The sequence below is a fragment of the Corapipo altera genome, unplaced genomic scaffold (assembly GCF_003945725.1).
Source record: "Corapipo altera isolate COAL_440 unplaced genomic scaffold, ASM394572v1 275, whole genome shotgun sequence".
NCBI lineage: Eukaryota > Metazoa > Chordata > Aves > Passeriformes > Pipridae > Corapipo > Corapipo altera.
In genome coordinates this window covers 714,671-731,106 of record NW_020885001.1, presented here as the reverse complement: position 1 = coordinate 731,106, position 16,436 = coordinate 714,671, and positions in this window count along the sequence as shown.

The following is a 16,436-nucleotide window of genomic DNA, read 5'->3' as shown; positions in this document are numbered from 1 at the left end:
TGTCCCCCAGACCTCTCCAGACTAAGTTCGTATCGTCTCCCCCCTCCCTGCCTGCAGACACCTCGCGTGGGGGGGCGAGGACCGGCTGTGCTGGAACTCAAACTCCTCCCCGTTGCCTTAAATTCGTCTGCGACTAAAGCAAACTCAAAGGGCACCCTGAAATGCCATTTTCCTGCGCAAAACAGCACAGAAAAGGCGGTTTCCCCCCTTGCAGCAGCCTGGGGGTGGCGGGTGCCCCCTCTCTGACGATGCTCAGCCCAGGGATGCCACTTGGCATTCCCTCCACATCCGAGGAATAAACACTGCTTTGTTTTAACCCCCCTCGCTGCACAGACAAGAAGCACTCGAGGCTTTCATAAGCTCATCTGCATAATAATGCTGGAGAATTCCTATCTGGAGTGATCGGAGTGTCAAAACCCGGGATCCAGCCGTGAATTACGGGGAGGAAGTGTCGCAGGGAAAATGACACCCGGTGCGGGAGGGAGCAGGGCTGGCTCAGGGCTGCTCACAGGCCACGGCCTTTGAAACAAATGTTTGAGCAAGAGGAGGGTGAGGGGGGATCAAGGAGCAAATTTGGGGTGCGGGCAGGATGCGTGTGGCTGCCAGAGCCTCATCCCCTGGATCATGAGCAAATCCATGTCTGCAGGACTCCCAGGATGCTCAGTGGGAAGCTCTGGCATCACCAGAGAGTCCTGAAACCCCACGCTGGGATTAGGCCATGGTGCCACCTGTGCACCAACACTCACCACATCCAGGACCTCCCCATCCCACCACTGGCCTGTGGGAAGAGGGGCCACACACCAGATGGGCAATTTCCAGGGAAATTCTGATTTATGAGCCTCAAAACCTGCTAACACCATCACTCTCCAGCGAGGGAGCCGTGTTTTCTCTGGCATCTGTAGGAACAGGGGCTGCTTTGAGCTGGAGCCTTCCCGAGCCCTCCGAGCATGAGGCCGGGCGGTGATAACTTATGCAAACACACACACTGTTACAAACACACACACTGTTACAAACACACACACTTACAAACACACACACTGTTACAAACACACACACTTACAGACACACACACTGTTACCCGGCAGCTGAAATCAGCAGAAATCACCAACTCTTTGCAAGAAAATCACTCTCTTTGCAAGAAAAACAAAGCCGGTGAAACGAGGCCGGGCAAAGGGAACAAAAGCCCCTGCCTAACTTGAATGCTAACAGGGGGACATGCGGTGCTGCACAGGCTGTGGGAAGCCAGGAACCCTCTGGGACATGGGGCTTGCCAGGAGCAGGGGCACCCAGCAGTGCCCTGCCAACAGCTCCCCCAGCCTTTCCCCACGGCCCTTCCTCCCCACGGCGCTTCCGAAGGGCTCCTTGGCAGGAGGGGGAGATCAAGCATGCAGCTATTGATTTATTCCAGTTATTTTAACAGATTACTGGAAAGCATAGAGATGGCAGCCGGGCGGTGCTGGGCTCAGCTGGCAGCACGTTCCCTCCTGACAGCTCCGCCGCTGCCCCACGATCGCTCCCCGCGGATTTGTGCAGCCAAGAAGTCCCTGGCTGGTGGCAGCAGTTGGCCTCTCCACCCCAGCCCTCCACACCGGGGAGGCATCTCTGTCCTGAGCAGGCTGCTGCATCCCCTGGCAGCTTCCAGCCGGTGTTTGGGATTTTCCCCTCCACCCCCACTGGTTTTCACGGACATTTTGCTGTGCAGGAGGAGCTCGGGAGGGGGTTCTGGGCAGAGCAATTCACCTGCAGAAAAACCCCAGAGGTTCCAGCAGCAGGGGTGTCTGCGAGGCAGGAATTCAGGGAGAAGGGACACTCAAACCCAGAGCAGCCCTGCAGGCGCTCACGTCCCCTCCTCCTGCACCTCTGAGTGATGCCCTTTGCCCCCGGGGGGAGGAGAGGATCCCGCAGAGCCGAGGCTGTGTCAGGGCGCTGCAGATGCCGGGATGAGCCCCCTCCCGGGGACGGGTCATGTGCCGGAGCCACTCGCAGCCTTGCACAGGCACCTTTTGTCGCCTTCCCGTCCTCCTACATATTTATCAGCCTCATTTGCATGGCCTTAGCATAAGCCACCGGGCCGGTCGCTGCGAAGTGTCTCTCTTGAAGACAAGCTGAAGAATTCATCTCCATAATTCTGCCGGCATTTTGACTTCCCAGGACAGAGCCTTTGTTTTATGCTATTGCCAGCAAATTCCTGGTCGGGTGGGCTCAGGTTTCCAGCGCGCCATTAGCACACAGCCGTTCCCATCCAGAGCTCCGGAGAATTTCCCTGTTTCCTTCCAGCTCCAAACAGCAGCAGCCTGGATCCTGTTGGGAGCCCTGCATCTTATTGAGATGCCTGAACACAGTTGGGATGAAAACTTTGTTTGAAAAGCTCTGGGGCCAAGGCTCTGCAGGCTCTGCTGCCACAGCTCTGCAGCAATGGGGCTCTGGTCATTACTCACCCGGGCGCTTTAACCAAAAAGCTCCTTTTCCTACTTCTTACAGCTCCATTGAGTGAGAGGAAATAGGGTCGTTATGCTTTTGATTCCAGACCCTAATTAGGCCTCAGGAAAGGAAATAGTGCTCCTGAGGTAATGCACTTGGTGCTCACCGAAGGGTCCCAGCGTCGCTCCCAGCTTTGGCAGAGTTCAGCCGTGGCTCCCAACACGGTACTGGGGCAGGGGGAGGATCCACACCCCCCACAATGGCCCCATTGATGCTTCCAGGGGGGATGGGGGAAAGACCCGCATCACACGGGCAGGAGGTGATTTATAAAAGAACTAAATTTCCCATTTCTTGGCGAGAGGTGGCCATTTCTGTATCATATTCCCAGTATCAGCTTCCACAGCACTGGTGGGGCAGAGCCCTGTGGGGCCAGAGCAGACAGCCCAGGACCCCAGGATGGGGACACCAAGTCAGGGCAATTGATCTCACAACCCTGGAAAAGCAAAAAAAAGCCACGGCAACAATCTCATCGGATGTTCCTGCAAACACACCCGTGTCCATTAGCCTGCTCGGTGGGTCGGCTGCCCGGCTGAGAGCTCCTGCCTGGATCGATGCTCCCCGGCTTTACAAACCCACTAATCACCCTGATTTATAGGCAACATGTCTCGGCGGCACCCGGAGGCCGGCGCTTGTTCCGAGAGGAGGGTTTAAACCTTTCCTGCTTTTTAGTACTTCTGGTTTGGAGAAACCTGTGGCTGCTGGCTGCCCCCAGCCCCTTCGCTGCCCTCCTGAGGTCTGCCGGAGTGGGTTACCACTGGCAGGGCTGGGGATGCAGAGGGCTGCCAGCTCCCAGCTCTGTGGATTCTGTAAACCCGCAGATTTTGGGAGTCAGGGCTATCTCCAGCCCCATGGCAGCTCTAAAGTACAATATTTGTGCTGAAATTATTGCCTGTCCTCTGCCCAGCAACTGCTCTGTTCTCTGCAGGGTTCAGCTCATGGAAGTGGCTCTGGCTGCTCTGCAGCATCCTGGGGCTGAGGGGGCTCAGAGCCACATCCCAGCCAAGCCAGGGGGCTGAGAAATCGCTCCCTACCCATGACAGGGAGCTGCAGCACCCAACAATATCCCTCCACTGGGCAGTGGGAGCAGGAGCAGCATTAGTGTGTCCAGGACATCTCCATGGGGTGCTGGGAAGCATCTCCACAGGGTGCTGCATCTCTGCAGGGTGCTGCATCTCCACAGGGTGCTGCATCTCTGCAGGGTGCTGCATCTCCACAGGGTGCTGCATCTCTGCAGGGTGCTGCCCGCAGCCTGATGAGCCCAGGCCATGAGGAGCACGGCCTGTTCAGCTCATCAAAAGGAGCTGAAGTGCAGCCCTGATTACAGTAAGTGCCTCCGTGGGCAGCAAATGCCGGGCGCTGGAGAGCTCTTCAATCAAACCACAAATAGATGGCACAGCCAGAGCCAGCAGCCAGGAGCACTTGGGAGTTGCCTGGGGACCATCACATGCTCTTGAGAGTGAGGATGATGAGGGGAAGAGGGAGAGGGAGCAGTCCTGCCTCCATCTCTGGGTGCTGGGGGGAGGCTGCAGGAGACCCACCAGCCGGGCTCAGGAACACTGACCTCACGGTGCTCCTGATCTTCAAATCTGTGAATCCACGGAGTTTAAGTATTTTCAAAGGATTGCCTGTATTTAAGGAGATAACTGCTCTGGAGTGCTTTCCTGTATGCTTTACTTGTGTCCTGTAAATAATACATTGGTTTGCACTCACAGGAGTGAAAACAGTCCAGGTTTGTGCTCCTGCTGCAGCCGCTCCCGGAGACAGAGCACAGCATCCCCCCTCCCCTGGGCTCCTTCCTCACCACAAACTCTGCTCTTCACTCTTAATTTCCTTTCCTATTTAACGAGTTGGTAAGCACGGGGATGATGACTGTCTCCAAGTGCCCTGTGCATTCGCCAGAGATGATCCCATTAGGAGCAGTCTAGTGAGCCTGGCTGGATACATCCCATCCTGTCCGGGGCTGTCGGCCAGCGCCGCAGAGCTGCAGGGTCCCGTGGGACCCCCCACCTTCTCCCAGGGAATGGAAGCTCTCCTGGAGCAGTCCAGGCAGCCCCACACCAGTGGAGCATGCTGGTCCATGCCAGCCCTTTCCCGGGATGGATCCACACATCCCTGCTCTGCCATGGCACGACCAGCTCTGCCAATGCTGTGCCAAACACAGGCGGCTTCGCCTGGGAGATGGACAAATTCCCAGAAGCGTGGGTCATGCTCTGGGGAAAACAGAATGTTTTCAGCTGTCTGCTGGTGAAAGAAAGCAGAGAAGGAAAAACAGGTTCTTCTGTTGGAACCTGCAACCTTCTGGCCCAGAGATCAGGACGTGGCAGCTCATCAGCTCCCACCTGCCAGAGACGCGGCAGGTACGGGGGTGTCACAGCGACACGGCATCACTGCTCAATAATTCATCAGGAAAGGCCAAACAGAGCAGCCTGGCAGTGGGAATACGTGAGCAGCCTCTGGAGCACTGGGATGCAGAGTGGTCCCCGCTCCGCAGCGAGAGCTGCTGGCAAGGGCTGCTCAGAAAGCTCTGGCTGGTTTCTCTTCCAATATCACACCTGTTGATTTTCCCTCTGTCCCTCCTGTGACTTTTGTGACATCATTTTCCATTTATATCCCTCTTTCCCTTTTCTGTTTCAGGCTGGGGTGAGGAAGGAGAGCAGCAGGACCTCCCCTGACACAGCCCACACCTGTAGTGCCCGAGCAGAGGCTGCAATCCGGGCAGCACAAGTGGATCCCCCGCTACCAGTGCCACCCCCACCCTCCCAGGCTGTGCCTCCACTCTGCACACAAGTGATGCCGTGCCCAGAACTCTCTGGCAGGTTCCTGGAGCCCATCCTGCAGGTTAAATCTGTCCCCGGCCACAAATTAGATGTGTCTGTTGAGTTCATCTTAAATTACAGTGCAGGGTGGCCCTTGTAATTAGGGGCTTTGCTCTGGAAACACATCCCTGCATGAACGCCCTGTGCACACTTCCTCCTCCCAAGGACAAACCAAGGCAGAAGGGCCCCATCCTGCCCACAGAACCCCTGGAGGGTCCAGCTGTGGGCACTGGTGGGAGTGAAGGTGGCATCATGTGATGCTGCCCTGCACCTTGTGTCAGATTTTGGCCCAGTGCAGCCTCAGTTCCAGCTCTACAAGACTGGGACACAGGAGCAGCCAAACTGGGTTTTATCCCAAGCCCCAGCCCTAAGCCCTCAGCTCCTCCCAGTGGGTCTGGCCATGCCAGGACTCCCATCAGAGGCACCACCGTGTGCCATGGGGAGGGTGGCAGGGCTGGATCACCTCCTCCATGACTCACAGTCCAGTGGCAACCCTGCAGCACATCCAGCCCCAGCTCCAGGGCCGCTGTCCGGACAGCCGTGCCAGCAATGGGTTTGGCTGCTTCCCTCTCCTGGAGCTGCCAGGGTCTGGAGCCAAATGGCTGCTTCCCAGGTGCCCAGGCAGCTGCAGCATCTGCAGGGACAGGCTTGGCACCACCAGAGTCTTTGTCCTAGTGAAGGAAAAGGCAAAGTAACCAAATTAAAAAAAAACCAACCAAACAACAACCTGGAGGAGATCAGGGGCTGCCTGTGCCTGGTTTGAGTGGGAATGGCTGAGGGTTGGCAGGTTGTTCCTGTGGCAGTGACTCCCAGGACAGCAGGATGAGGGCTCTGCACAGGCACTGCAGCAGCAGGAAGGCACCAGGATGTTCCCACACAGGCCTGGCCTTTGGGTCAAAACCAAACAGGACAGAACATCTGCACATTTTTTTACTGAAACCTCACATTCTCTCTCGCAGATAAAATTTCACTTTCTGGTCTGTTGTTTTTTGACCAGAATAACCTAAAACATTTCAGAAATGTGCTCCGTGGTCCAGGACCAGATGCCTCCCAGCATCCTCACTCCATCAGCCCCAGCCCCAGCCCTCTCCTCCTACCGCATCCCACCGAGCCGGATGTGACCACAGCCCAGTGTGGCTGCAGAGTACCGGACATGTCCCTGGGCAGTCCCCTCCTGCCCACCTAATATTTCCATGGTCTGGCAGTGGAGAGCCAAACCACTCCCTCTTCCAGCTGCCCCTGGTTTCAGCACTGCTGCCAGAGCCGCCGCTGGATCCGGGGCAGGGCAGGCACCAGCCAGGTGCTGTGCTGGGTGGGACATCCCTGAGCTGCTCCATGGCCTGCACAGCACTGGGGCCCTCGCTGGCAGCGCTGTCACTGGTCTAATTCCATGCCCCCAGTCCTCCCTGGTGCCTCCACTGGTCCCACGCTGGGCACTCCTTCAACCACCACCACGGCGGGTCCCTGCCACCTTCTGCATCTTTGTACAGCCTGGGGTCCAGTGCCACTGGGCAGCAGCCAGGTGCCTCCAGGTTGTCACACCAGGTGTAAACTTGTCCCTCTAGGACGTTTGTCACCTGAAATACCCACTGTGTTTTCCTGCACACTGCCGTAGTTTGTAATTGGTGCATATAAATATATACATATATATACACAGAGACACAGTGAGCAGGGTCACTATTTATAACCCTGGCAAGGAGAAGGGCCAGTGCCAAGCCTGGTTTTTAGGAATGGGACACAGGTGCAAGCTGAGGACGTGGCCCCAGCCTGGTGGCTGCACTCCAGGGCCATGGACCCTTTGCCCTGGAGCGTAAGTGGGGTTGGAGGAGTTTAAATAACCACTGTCAGTGGGGTGAAGCGGCCGAGTCCAGCTCTGCAGAGCTGTGGGTAACACCCTGCCCCAGCTCCCCTCCCCTCGAGGGGCAAGGCAGCACCCCAGAGCACTGAACCCGGGAATGTTCAGTGTTAGCAAGCGCTGGATGCCAGGACGGGGGTGCCACAGCAGCTCCTGCTCTGTTCCCCCCCCGGGCACAAAGACAGGGACTGTGCCAGTCCCCACCACCACCAGCTGAGCCCCCTCCTCATCCTGCCTGGGGATTTGCACAAGAGAAGCCCAGGCTGTGCCCTGTGGGAAGCAGCAGAGCGAGTCCAAAGGCTCCGCTCCAGCCCAAGCACAAACCACCTCCTGCCAGCGCGGATGCCGCGGCTCCGGGGGTTTGTGCTTCCTCCCCACCACGGATTGAGTCAGCCCTTCCTGAGGGCACTGGGAGCAGCAGCCTCTGCCAGCACCTCCGTGTGAAGCCACCGAGCTTCCCTTCAGTCCCACCCAAGGCCACAGTGCCCCAGGTGACCCCTGACACTGCATCAGCCATCCCGGGGATCCCGTGCTGAGAGGGGTCCCCTGGCTGGTGGAGGCAGTGGTGAGGACAGGGACTCCCTGCCCCTGGCCAGACGAGAGCTGGGGACAAGGAGTGGCGATGCCAAGTGCTGCAGTCGGGGTCCTGAGTGGGCTGCAGCTGACAAACCCTGCCCAGTGCTCCCAGGGCCTGGCTGCTGCAGGGATGTACCTGCCGTGGGCTCAGCCCCGCTCCACCCGCCGCCTGCTCGGACAACTGGCAGGTGATGATGCCGGGGCTTTGTCCCTGCCCTATGATGTTGCCTGTGATTTATAGGTCATTTTACAGCAGCTGTAAAGAGGCTGTAAATTATAGGAGGGGCATAAATTAGCCACGGACCCCTTTACTGGCCATAAAGATCTAAGGCCCACCACAGCTGCCTTTGGAGCTGGCACCCCGGGACATTCCCGAGGACAGCCAGGGGTGTCTTCAGCCAGGCCAGCGGGGCTGTGCTGAGTTATTTAGCATGACTCAAATAAATGGGCCCTTTTATTCCAGCGGGGCCATGGAGCTGGAGGGTGACAGGTGGGGAGGGGCTGGTGTGATGGGGGCAGCCTGGGGGCTCCCTGCCCAGTCCAGACCTTTCCCCCTTGTTTTTTTGGGGGGAGCAGTCACCGCATCCCCCCAAGGGCCTCTTGGTGCCAGGACCAGCCCAGCCCCAGGAGGGTTTGGTGGTCCAGCCTAGCAGCCATACACCAACAGGATGGCACGTGGGGGACAGCACCTTTGGGCTCACAGGTGGCTCTTTCTCCCATCTGGCAGCACCAGGGTACCTGCCCCCATGCCACGTGTCCCCTGTGCCACGTGCCCCCTGCACAGAGGCTCCACGTGCACCAGGCCCCCCGAATTCCTCCGCTGGCCACCCTGCCCTGGCGGCAGTTGGTGCCCTGTTGTTCTCCAATGTGACCCTGGAGCACAAACAGCTTTGCAGCTCCTCACCCTCCCGTTAATTACATTATGTCTAACGAGCAGGATCAGGCGGAAAGGATTAAACCTTGAATCTGCTTCTGCGGGTCCCGGAGCACAGGAGAGAAAAGCAGCTTTATCCATTCAAAACGGGAGTCACTTTTCACACCGGCTCCAATCCCAGTGCTAATCTCCTTAGTTTGCCCAGTGCACTGCCAACACTGTGCACAGGCAGGGCAGGCAGGATGCTCCTGGTCCCAGCCTCTGGGTCTTCCAATCCTGGAGCATGCTGGATGTGCTGGAGGTGCTGGAGCTCTGACCAGGCACGCAGGGGACTCTGCAAGCCCCACCCTAGTGCTTGGCATGGTCCAGGGACCCTTTCTATGGTTTCTCTGGTGTCACAAGACAGAACATGAGTTCTGGGGAATTTCTGGGAGATGCCAATGGCTCAGAATTTCGCTTCCCATGGTGGGAGCATGGGAAGTGCCAGATTGGGAGGAATCTTGTCCCCAGGTGCTTCAGGGAAGAGCATCCTAACACTGGCCTCCATGCACACACGGCACCACCCAAACTCCCAGTCCCAGGACCACCCAAAATTCTGTGACTGGGCAAAGGGTGAGCCCTAGGGCCGAGGAGGGACAGAGCCGGGCAGGAAGGGGTGAGAGCGGGCAGTGCTGCATCTCCAGGCTGGGAATTGTCCAGCTGGAGGGTAGGGATTGTTTTGCCCAGCGGCTGTCAGCCAGAGTGAGCTGTGGTACGGGCACCCCCCAGGCTCCTGGGAAGGCATTTGCATGATTATTCATCACGAATTTGCCTTTGGTACCGAGGGGGCACAGCGGTGGTGACCGTGTCTGCAGAGCCGCGGGGCGGGGCCGCAGCGGGTCAGTGGCCGGGCTGGCACCTCATGGCAGGGTCACCCCTCGTGTCACTCAGCCTCTGTGACAGGGCCCTTTGCATTCAGAGAGGCTGGAGCATCACCTGCCTCCCCCACGGCTGCTCAAGTCCAGCCCTGAGCTCCCGAAGCCACCGAGCTCCCTGGGGAATTCATAGAACCAGGGAATCATTTGGGTTGGAAAATACCTTTAAGATCAAGTCCAACAGCTAAGCCAGCACCACCAAGCCACCACCCCACGTCCCAGGCCAAATCCGACCCTGCAGCCACCCAGCACACTCTCCCTGTGGACGCCTGACCTTGAGGTCTCTCAGGAACAACAAGGAAAACCTTTGCCCCCCGGCTGGACACAGCACTCAGCTCCTCAGAGAGACACCCTTGTGCTCCACGGTGGCAGTGGGTCACACTGCCAGCACAGGGACACTGCTTCACGGTGGCAGTGGGTCACACTGCCAGCACAGGGACACGGCTGCCAGAGGTGTGACAGACATGGGGCTGCCCCAGGCAGTGAGATCAGCTGGGGCTCAGCTCTGTGACACCTCCCCAGTAGCTGCAGCACTGCGAGGGGTGGGCACAGCCACCGACCCCCGGCCCAGAGCGCAGCTGTGAGGCAGCAGCAGTAAATCTGGGCTCGTTGCTGGAGACCCCAAGGAGAGCATCTGCAGCTTGTTTTCAGCGTGAACTCCTGTAAAAAGGGCACCGTGCCTATAAATCCATCACGGGGAAGCTTCCTGGAAGCCCAGTTCGGCTTCTGTTCCTCTCATTCCCTGCACACAGAGCCCCTGTGGCTGCAGTGCAGACACTGGGAATGCTGAAGGGGCTTCACATGTCCCATCTCTGGGTCCCCTCAGTGTCATGTGCTCAGAGCAGGAACGGGAGCTCCCAGCCTTTGGGCACCAGATCCCCCTGCATCATCTCCCTGTGAGCCAGGAGCCTCTGCCAGGGCCATCCTCTGAGCCAGGCTGTGCTCCATGTCCTCCAGCATCAGCTGGAACAGGCTCTAAAGCCTCCTTGGCAACCACAGCCCAGCAGCAAAGAGAAGGGAAAATAAAGTCAGACATTGGCAGGTGAAGGTACCAAAGGATGCTCCTCCCCAGCAGATTAAGCCCAAAGGAATTAATCAATGAGTTTAATTTAAGAAGCTTTTGTGCACCTGTGCAGCTCTTGCTCGCTCTATATAAACACCAATCTTGTGTCCTAGTGCTGCTGGTCAGGATGAGACCCTGGGGAGCTGTTGACTGTTACCTCTACCTGGAGGTGCCCTATGGAGTTGTTCCCCTCCTGGCAATAAGTCCTTTCCCCTGCTCACCCGGGGATGCTGCAGGGACCAGGGGGATGCAGGAGAAATTTGGCTGTTTGAGAAGCAGGGAAAGGGCAAGAGGAGCTCAGTGGTCCTGGACGGTGAGAGGAGCTGTTTGCAATCTGGAGGGGTGAGAGAGTTTAGGGTCTGTCTGTGGTTTGCTTTGCCTTCCCCCTCCTCCTCCTGTTTCCAGCGTGTGGGAGGCATCTTCGTCCGGCCTCGCCAGCAGCATCAGGCTCGTGTGGCTTTGGCAGAGCAAGCGGGCACAGCTCTCTGCCCTGCTCTATAAATACAGTGGCTTCTCCAGGGCTGTCTAGACAGGAAACAGCCCGGGAACTGGGAGAAAACTCCCCGCATTAAAGGGGACTGGGACTGTGCTGGGAGCCCAGGGAAAACTGGCTACTCAAGTATCCAGATGTGCCCAGGAAGCTCCTCTGGAAGGGGCTGCAGACACTGGGATAATATGATCCTGGTGGTCTTTTCCAGCTTAGTGATTCCATGATGCAGCAAGGTCCTGGCCCTGGGTCTGCTGGGCAGGAGCTGCTCTCTGCCTTCCATTCCCTGCTGCAGGCCATGCAGAGCTCCTCTTGCCCTCTCTGTTGTGTCCTTCAGGGTGCAAAAACTTCCAGACCTCCTCCTTCCTGTGAATGACAATGGGGAGAGCCCTGCACCAAGTGACTGGCCTCCAAATCCAGGGGATCTGAGGCTCTGGATGAGGTAGAGCAGGATGGGGAGGCAATGTCGCTGTGCAGCAACAACCACCCCTCCATCCTGCTCTGACCTTCCTCCCTCCCTGCCCCTCTGCCTCCCATCCTTATGCTGAGCTTTGCAGAGCAGCTTCCCTCGTCAGACCCTGGGAAGCACACAAGGACCCAATTGCTTGGGTCCTTCCTTCCAGGCTCTGAACCTTTTAGAATTTGCTTTGCATTGCTTTCACTTTATAGCCTTGCAGGGGAAAGTCCTCTTCCCAGTTGTTTTGTCCCCAGCTGTGGCTTTTTTCCCTATAGATATCCAAGTAGTTCTTGAAAGAAAGAAAAAACAGCTCAAGTTAGTGGGGGAGGAATCATGGCCTGTGGGTAATGCCACATAGTGACAGCCCTGCTCTGGCTGGAAGGAGCTGCCATTGGGCTCCCAAATGACAGTGTGCAGAAAATGCCACTGGCAGATGACCCAAGTGCAGAACCTTTGCAGCAACAAAAGGCAAAATGCCATGGCAAAGAGGCCATGGGAAGAAGGGCTGTCAGCACTGTCCTTGGCCCCAGCCCGCACAGGAGTGGGAGAGGCAAATTCTGTGGCCACATGGACCTCTGTGTCAGCCCAGGCTGCTCCTGTACCTGGAGACTCGCAGGGATCCCCGTAGCTCCAGGGACCTGTCCCTGTGTCCCCTGGTTCCTGGCAAGCAGAGGGGTGGCAGCAGCCCCTGGTGCTGCTGCAGAGATGCAGTAAAGCAGCGTGCCCTCACCAGAGGAGATCCCCCAAGTGATTTGACTTGTGCCTGTATCACTACAAATCCTGTAAATAACTGACATTTGTTATCTGCTGTGTCCTCTCCCTGTGAAGGCGAGATAACAGCCTGAGGATGTGGTTGTTGCTGCTCTGATGGATTTGAGAGCCTTTATCTGTCCCTGTAGATCTTTTGGGGCTGATCCAAAGATAGCAGGAGACTTTCTCAGGGTGGAGAACCAAGAGAACAGGACGGGCAGTGCCCTGGCCCTGCCCTGCCTCTGGAGACAGAGGCTGTCCTGGGCAGCCACGGGGGTGTCCTGATGTCACCAGGGCAGCTGAGCAGCAGCTGGTCACCAGAGAGTCCGTGCCTTCTGCCCCTCACAGGGGATGGACTGCTCCACCCCTGGGTCTCTGAGCCTGCCTGGGTATGGGGGCACTTCCATGGAGCCCGAGCAGCCTCGGGATGAGTTGAGCATCAGTGCAACCGATGGGAAGTGCCTGAGGTCCCCTGGGACAGCTTATTAAACATCCCAGTCCTGTGAACAAGCTGGGCTGGAACAGTGTGACATTCATACAGCAGCTAAGCCTCAGTGCCAGAGGGGCAGTGTCAAACAAACATAATTAATTTCCTTCTGCAAATCAATTGGGGGCAGAAGTCAAGCTCTCCCAGTCCAGGAGCAGATCTTCTCTGTGAGGGAGATGATGTTTGGACAGTTTGGCAGGTGGGGGCTCCAGAAGGATGCATTTCCCAGAGGAGCAGCCAAGCAGCGGTGGGGGGGGGGGGGGGGGGGGGGGGGGGGGGTGCTGAGGTTATGATGCTGTTGAGGTGCAGCTGAGGAATGAAAAAGTCAGTTTGGATCGATATGTCTTGGCTGGATGATGGCTCAGGAGAGGGGCCCAACTTCTCTCCAAGGTGGCATCGGCAAACCTCATCCATGCATCCTGCTGCTGAGCTGCCAGCCCTGGGGCACGAGTTCCTCTCTGTGACTCAGACATTCCAGCTGATAGGAAGCTGTTTGCCAAGGTCGGGCAACGGATCTGGAATCTCTGCGGGGTGCAGAGCAAACCCTGCAGCCTGACCAGGAGGAGAGAGTGGGGAAAGGCAACAGCTGTGCCCTGGGGACTGGGATGGAGGGCACAGCCTGCCCTCGGGGGTGGCTCCTGCCTGGGGATGGGCACGGGTGTCCCGCCTGAGCCCTGGGGCCAGGCTGTGTACCCATGGGCACGAGTGCACACGTGGGGCTGGGGCACGTCCCACACGTGTGTGCTCTGCCTGTGCTCTGCCTGGCCAGGCTGGGAGCCGCCAGCCCGGCAGCTGCCTGCCAGGAGCCCTGCACCCTGATGTGCTCCGGCCTTTTCAGGCAGAGATGGAGCTGACAAAGTCTTTGTCAGTCGGATCTGTCAGGGAAAGCTCTTTGTTCTTCAGCATTTGCTCTTGCCTCCCCCTCTCCAAACCTAAACTAGATGCATCTGCTTTTGTTTTCTAAATGCAGAATTAGAGACTGAAAGGAGCCCCTTTGTAGTGGGGAGGAGGGGAGAGCAGCAGATCTTTCACGGGGAAGGCAAGGTCAGGGGGGAGCTGCTCTATTGTGCGGGGCCTCTCCTCCGCCGGCTCAGCCCTTTCTGTGCCCCCTCTTCACACTCTGGTTCCCACTGGAACCACTCTGGAGACGTGGGGGAACCATCCTGGGAGGACAGGCTGCTCTCCCGGCTGCGGGGCTGGGTCAGCTTCGCCCGCGATGGGTTTTGCTGCTTCCGATGCCACAGCTGGGAGCCGGCGTGCGGAGGCGGTGGATGAGGAAGAGGAGGATGAAGGACACCCCACAGCCCTGTGCTGGCGCGCGGGGGAGGGCAGTCTGGCAGCGCTGAGTGTGCAGACAGGCACACGTGGAGCCGGAGGGGATCCGTGTGTGCACATGTGTGTGTGTGTGTGTGTGTGTGACTCCGGGCGGGATGTCCCTCTTGGAGGGCAGGGGGTGGGTGTGTGCCAGCAGGTACAGCCCCTGCCCGTGCTCAGCCCTGTGCTGTGGGAGGAAGGGGGGCTTTGCAGGAGGCTGTGCAAGCTGTGGGCTCTGGGAGCCACATCCCGGGTAAGCTGCTCCCTAAATCCCTTTGTTCCTCCTCAGCCAAGACAAAACCCTCCAAGGCCCGGCCTCGCAAGCCTCAAAATTGCATCACCAATGCAAACCTGTGTGTGAAAGAGCCCAGCACCCCTCCTCCCCTGGTCCCAGAGAAGGGCTCGGGGCCAGCATGGCCTGGTGATGCCAAGGAACTGCCCCAGCCCCTGCTCATTCCTGCAAGTGCCAGCAGTGAGGTCCTGCCTGCTCTGGGGGCTCTGCTGCTCGTTAGTTCCAGTTATGCCCCTCGCAGACTCCCAGCAGCTCCAGGGGAGCATTCCCCTCCCTGTCCATCCTGGAGGACCTGCTCATGCTCCATTTATGCCACCAGATGGTGACAGCTTGTGGTCACTCCTGCGCTGAGCCCCAACGTGATTCAGAGGCTCCCATTTCCTGCCATTGCCAAGCACCTTTATTGATAAAGGCCCAAGAACTTGTGTCCAGTTGATGCAGTCACACTGAAAACCATCCCCAGGGACCAGCAGCTGCAGAGGTGTGAGCCTGTCCATCACGGTGTGGCCCTGCAAGGTCTGTTTTGGGGCCAGCATGGAAAAGTCTGGGGCAGAAGCCCAGTGGGAGTCATGGAGAGACTGACCCAGCATGTGTGGGTTCCCCAGCAGCCTTGGCACCTTCAGTGCAAAGCTCCTGGCTGTTGGGCAACTGCACCTAAATGTGTATGGGGTGAGTTGTGCTTGTTTGGGGCTGGGGTTGGCTCTGCCGTCGTTGAAATGCTCCCCATCTTCAGCTTCCTTGGAGAAGAGCATCTCAGCAGGTATGTTACCTTTCCCCCTTCTCCCTGTCCACAAATCTCTCGTCCTGAAAAGGAAATATTCCGTGGGTCTTGGCATGGGGAGCTGAACGGTTGCCTGAAGCAGGAGGAGGCTGCTCCTGGGGATGGATGCCCAGCATTTGGTTCAAATCTAGCACCGGTGACTGACAGGGCTAATTCAGCCTGTCCTCTTCCCTCTTATAGCTTAATCACTCACACATTGCCTCGGCAGATCTTTCACTGCTGCCTGGAAATGTCTTCATCCTGGGATGCCCTGACTTGGATTCAGGGCTTCTCCCATAGTGCTTCCTGCACAGGGGCTGAATGCCCTGCACTACCCGTGTTACCCCGAGCCAGCCTAGCTTTGGGGGAGTTTGAATGCCCACGTGGGCTCTGTGGACTGGGTTCCCATACTGGGGAGTACAGAAGTCAGGCTGGGCTCACTGATGTGGCAATATCCTACCTTGCCTTTTGGTCTGGGGGGCTGAGCATGATCCCAAGCTCAGACTGAGCAGGAGGTGCATGTTGAGAGTTCTGGGGTGCTCTGTGTTACGGGTACCATGTTCCTGCTCCAAACCTCAGTGAAAACAGCTGCGAGGGGCAGGGACTGTACTGGTGGTAGCTCCTGGGAGAGATTTGGGGCTGGTGACCCTTTAAACATCTGCTCACAGCCAGTGGGTGCCCTGGCCCTCGCTCTCAGAGGGGGCTCCAGGCTGCCCAGGGCTCTGCCCACCCTGCTGCCTGTATCCCCCTGCCTGCATCCCGCTGCCTCCAGATTGGATGCTGCACAGGGAAAACAGGGGGGGTCAGGCGATCCCTTCACCCTGGCCTGTGCCCGCGGACCCTGAGGCTTCCCCTGTGCTGGCAAGAGCAACTGGGGGAGGGCGCAGAGGCGAGGGGAGCATCCCGGCCAGCATCCCTGCGGCACGGCGAACGCAGCCCGCGCTGGCTTCGGGGTCACCGCCGCCCCCAAAACTCCGGGGGGATGCCCAGGACCCCACTGCCGGGAGGCTGCCGGGGGCTCCCGGGTGAGGGGGCGCGTAGCCGGCGACTACAAGCCCCATCAGGCCGCTGAGGAGGAGGAGGAGGAGGAGGAGGGCGGAGGAAGGCGGAGGAGGAGCCCGGGCTGTCGGCGGGGCGGTGCGGGAGCGGCTCAGTTCGGCGGCGGGCGCTCGGCGGGACGCGGCGGGCGGGCAGCGGCAGCGTCGGGGCGGCCGCGCCTTCGGGAGCGCGTCCGGGAGCGGCTCCGGGAGCGCCTCCCGCCGCCTCCGCCGGCCGGGCCGGGCCGGGGCCGCCATGGGGCGGCCGCTGTG